This window comes from Tasmannia lanceolata, unplaced genomic scaffold, assembly GCF_043159265.1.
Source record: "Tasmannia lanceolata isolate RefF3 unplaced genomic scaffold, GAP_Taslan_0.1 ptg000303l, whole genome shotgun sequence".
Taxonomy (NCBI): domain Eukaryota; kingdom Viridiplantae; phylum Streptophyta; class Magnoliopsida; order Canellales; family Winteraceae; genus Tasmannia; species Tasmannia lanceolata.
In genome coordinates, this window is record NW_027518978.1 from 17,501 (window position 1) to 22,500 (window position 5,000).

The window sequence follows — 5,000 nt, forward strand, 5'->3', positions numbered from 1 at the left end:
CACTAGAATGTGCAGATTTTGGGCGTTTTTGCCTGGATAGGCTAAGGAATGGGCATGCTTTGGGCGTTTTTGCCCGGATAGGCACCGGAATGCTTGGCCTTGGCTTGTCCTAGCAAGGCATTGCTGGGTTGGGCTCCCTTGGCCTTTTGGGCGCCTTGGACGATGTCTTGCGAAGACCATGGGCACAAGGCCATGGCATATGGTGAGGAAAGGACCACGGTTGCCAAGGTTAGGCACCGGAATGCTTGGCCTTGGCTTGCCCTAGCAGGGCATTGCTGGGTTGGGCTCCCTTGGCCTTTTGGGCGCCTTGGACGATGTCTTGCGAAGACCATGGGCACAAGGCCATGGCATATGGTGAGGAAAGGACCACGGTTGCCAAGGTTAGGCACCGGAATGCTTGGCCTTGGCTTGCCAAAGCAGGGCATTGCTGGGTTGGGCTCCCTTGGCCTTCCGGGCGCCTTGGACACTGTCTTGGGAAGACCATGGGCACAAGGCCATGGCATATGGTGGGGAATGGACCACGGTTGCCAAGGCTAGGCATATAGAGAGGAATCGCATTTTTGCCCGGATAGGCACCGGAATGCTTGGCCTTGGCTTGCCATAGCAGGGCATTGCTGGGTTGGGCTCCCTTGGCCTTCCGGGGGCCTTGGACGCTGTCTTGGGAAGACCATGGGCACAAGGCCATGGCATATAGTGAGGAATGGACCACGGTTGGCAAGGCTAGGCATATAGAGAGGAATGGACCACGGTTGCCAAGGTTGCGCAAGTTTTGGGCATTTTTTGCCCGGATATGCCCAAGTATGCCCCGATAGGCCCGTTACGCCCCGGTATGAACGCGTATGCCCGGATAGACTCGGTATGCCTTGGGATACATGCGTATGCCCCGATAGGCTTGGTACGCCCCGATATGCGCACGTGTGCCCCAGTAGGGCTCGGTATGCCCCGGTATGTACGCGTGTGCCCCGATAGGCCCGGTATGCCCCGATATGCACACGTGTGCCCCAATAGGGGTCGGTATGCCCCGGTAGGTACGCGTGTGCCCCGTAATGCACGTTTCGCAGATCTCCCCGCATGTCCCGCCCCTATATGTAATACTTACTTACTTACTTACTTTCTTTCTTGCTTGCTTGCTTGCTTGCAATGGTTGGGAGTGCCCGGCATGCCCCGCTGCAGAGACCAAGGGCGCAATGACTTGGCACCGCGGATGCCGGGACTCCGGCACTTCCCGTGGCACTGATGGTTGGTTCCAAAGACAAAAGGCCGTGCAAGGCCACCGCACCGCGGATGATTTTGCTCGTGCTGGCGCCGTTGTGTGGCCAAAGAACATGCGCGAATGCTCGTGTCGGAAGGGTTGGTGTCCTGGCCCCGCGGGTGTCACGAATGCTCGGTTGCGAAGACCATGGGACCAGAGCCATGGCACGTCGGATGATGGCTCCAGCTGGCGCCCCGGCACTTTCTGTGGCATTGATGCTCGGTTTCAAAGACAAACGTGCGCAGTGCCAGGGGACCGCGGATGACTGCTCGTGCTGGCCCCGTTGGGCGGCATTGATGGTCGGTTGCAAAGAAAATGCGCGATTGCTCGTGTCGGGGCCCGGCAAGCCAAGGCCAAGCGAGCCATGGCACGTCGGATGATGGCTCCAGCTGGCGCCCCGGCACTTTCTGTGGCATTGATGCTCGGTTTCAAAGACAAACGTGCGCAGGGCCAGGGGACCGCGGATGACTGCTCGTGCTGGCCCCGTTGGGCGGCATTGATGGTCGGTTGCAAAGAAAATGCGCGATTGCTCGTGTCGGGGCCTGGCAAGCCAAGGCCAAGCGAGCCATGGCAACGCGGATGATGGCTCGCTAGTGCTGGCGCCGTGCACAGTGGCCTCGCACACTCGCCCTGCACGCTTCCCTTGCACGCAGCCTTGCACACTAGCCTCGCATGCGAGCCTTGCACCCTAGCCATGCAAACTAGCCTTGCACGGTAGCCATGCACACAAGCCGTGCACATTAGCCATGCGCACAAGCCCCGCACACTAGCCTTGCGCACAACCCTTGCACACAAGCCATGCACTCGAGCAATGCACACAAGCCTTGCACTCAAGCAATGCACACAAGCCCTGGACACTAGCCTTGCACACGGGCCTGGCACACAAGCCTTGGGCACTAGCCTTGCGCACTAGCGTTCCACATGAGCCTTGCACACTAGCCTTGGACACTAGCCTTGCACACAGGCCTTGCACACTAGGCATGCTTGGGCGAGCTGATCCCGCATCAAGTCGACGGGTCTAGGCATTCTTGGGCGCAGATCCCGCATCGTCTCGTCGCGTCTGGGCGCAAACACGTCGCGTCTCGTTGCGTCTTCAGAAGTCGTCGCTAACAGCACCTTTGGTTGCCACTGGTGGTTAGGCTGGTTGGTTGCGCAAACCCTATAGGAGGGTGGCATGCTGGTGGGCGTTTTTGCCCGGATAGGCACTAGAATGTGCAGATTTTGGGCGTTTTTGCCTGGATAGGCTAAGGAATGGGCATGCTTTGGGCGTTTTTGCCCGGATAGGCACCGGAATGCTTGGCCTTGGCTTGTCCTAGCAAGGCATTGCTGGGTTGGGCTCCCTTGGCCTTTTGGGCGCCTTGGACGATGTCTTGCGAAGACCATGGGCACAAGGCCATGGCATATGGTGAGGAAAGGACCACGGTTGCCAAGGTTAGGCACCGGAATGCTTGGCCTTGGCTTGCCAAAGCAGGGCATTGCTGGGTTGGGCTCCCTTGGCCTTCCGGGCGCCTTGGACACTGTCTTGGGAAGACCATGGGCACAAGGCCATGGCATATGGTGGGGAATGGACCACGGTTGCCAAGGCTAGGCATATAGAGAGGAATTGCATTTTTGCCCGGATAGGCACCGGAATGCTTGGCCTTGGCTTGCCATAGCAGGGCATTGCTGGGTTGGGCTCCCTTGGCCTTCCGGGGGCCTTGGACGCTGTCTTGGGAAGACCATGGGCACAAGGCCATGGCATATAGTGAGGAATGGACCACGGTTGGCAAGGCTAGGCATATAGAGAGGAATGGACCACGGTTGCCAAGGTTGCGCAAGTTTTGGGCATTTTTTGCCCGGATATGCCCAAGTATGCCCCGATAGGCCCGTTACGCCCCGGTATGAACGCGTATGCCCGGATAGACTCGGTATGCCTTGGGATACATGCGTATGCCCCGATAGGCTTGGTACGCCCCGATATGCGCACGTGTGCCCCAGTAGGGCTCGGTATGCCCCGGTATGTACGCGTGTGCCCCGATAGGCCCGGTATGCCCCGATATGCACACGTGTGCCCCAATAGGGGTCGGTATGCCCCGGTAGGTACGCGTGTGCCCCGTAATGCACGTTTCGCAGATCTCCCCGCATGTCCCGCCCCTATATGTAATACTTACTTACTTACTTACTTTCTTTCTTGCTTGCTTGCTTGCTTGCAATGGTTGGGAGTGCCCGGCATGCCCCGCTGCAGAGACCAAGGGCGCAATGACTTGGCACCGCGGATGCCGGGACTCCGGCACTTCCCGTGGCACTGATGGTTGGTTCCAAAGACAAAAGGCCGTGCAAGGCCACCGCACCGCGGATGATTTTGCTCGTGCTGGCGCCGTTGTGTGGCCAAAGAACATGCGCGAATGCTCGTGTCGGAAGGGTTGGTGTCCTGGCCCCGCGGGTGTCACGAATGCTCGGTTGCGAAGACCATGGGACCAGAGCCATGGCACGTCGGATGATGGCTCCAGCTGGCGCCCCGGCACTTTCTGTGGCATTGATGCTCGGTTTCAAAGACAAACGTGCGCAGGGCCAGGGGACCGCGGATGACTGCTCGTGCTGGCCCCGTTGGGCGGCATTGATGGTCGGTTGCAAAGAAAATGCGCGATTGCTCGTGTCGGGGCCTGGCAAGCCAAGGCCAAGCGAGCCATGGCAACGCGGATGATGGCTCCAGCTGGCGCCCCGGCACTTTCTGTGGCATTGATGCTCGGTTTCGAAGACAAACGTGCGCAGGGCCAGGGGACCGCGGAGGACTGCTCGTGCTGGCCCCGTTGGGCGGCATTGATGGTGTGTTGCAGAGAGCATGTGCGATTGCAAGTGTCGGCCGGGTTTGGGTTCCCTTGGGCTTTCGGGTGCCTTGGACGCTGTCTTGCGAAGACCATGGGCACAAGGCCCCGTCCTGGCCCCTTGTTCGATTCGCTCTCGTCTTGCGCTTGCTTCCAAGGTCCTCCATGACCTTCCCCATGGCCTTGCTAGATCCCCCCCATGACGCATGACCTCTGTCCGTTGATTGGTTTTGAGTGCACACCATGCCCGGCTTGGCACCGTGTTGTCGCGTGAGTGGCATTTGGATCGTGCATGCTGGTGGGCTACCTGCCAATGCGCACAAGCCTTGCACACTAGCCTTGCGCACGAGCCTTGCACAAAAGCCTTGGACACAAGCCTTGCGCACAAGCCATGCGCACAAGCCTTGGACGCTAGCCTTGCACACAAGCCATGCATACAAGCCTTGCTCACAAGCCTTGGGCACTGGCCCATCGCAGTAGCCTTGCACACAAGCCTTGCGCACTAGCTTTGGGCACGAGCCTTGCGCACTTGCCTTGGGCACTAGCCTTGCACACAACCCTTGGGAACTAGCCTTGCGCACCAGCCTTGCCCACAAGCCTTGCACACCAGCCTTGCACACTAGCCTTGCATACAAGCCTTGCACACTAGCCTTGCACACAGGCCATGCTCACTAGCCTTGGGCACTAGCCTTGCACACAGACCTTGGGCACTAGCCTTGCGCACTAGCCTTGCCCACGAGCCTTGCACACTAGCCTTGCACGCAGGCCTTGCACGCTAGGCATGCTTGGGCCAGCAGCTCCCGCATCAAGTCGGCGGGTGTAGGCACGGTTGGGCGCAGATCCCGCATCGCCTCGTCGCGTCTGGGCGCAAACCCGTCGCGTCTCGTTGCGTCTTCAGAAGTCGTCGCTAACAGCACCTTTGGTTGCCACTGGTGGTTAGGCGG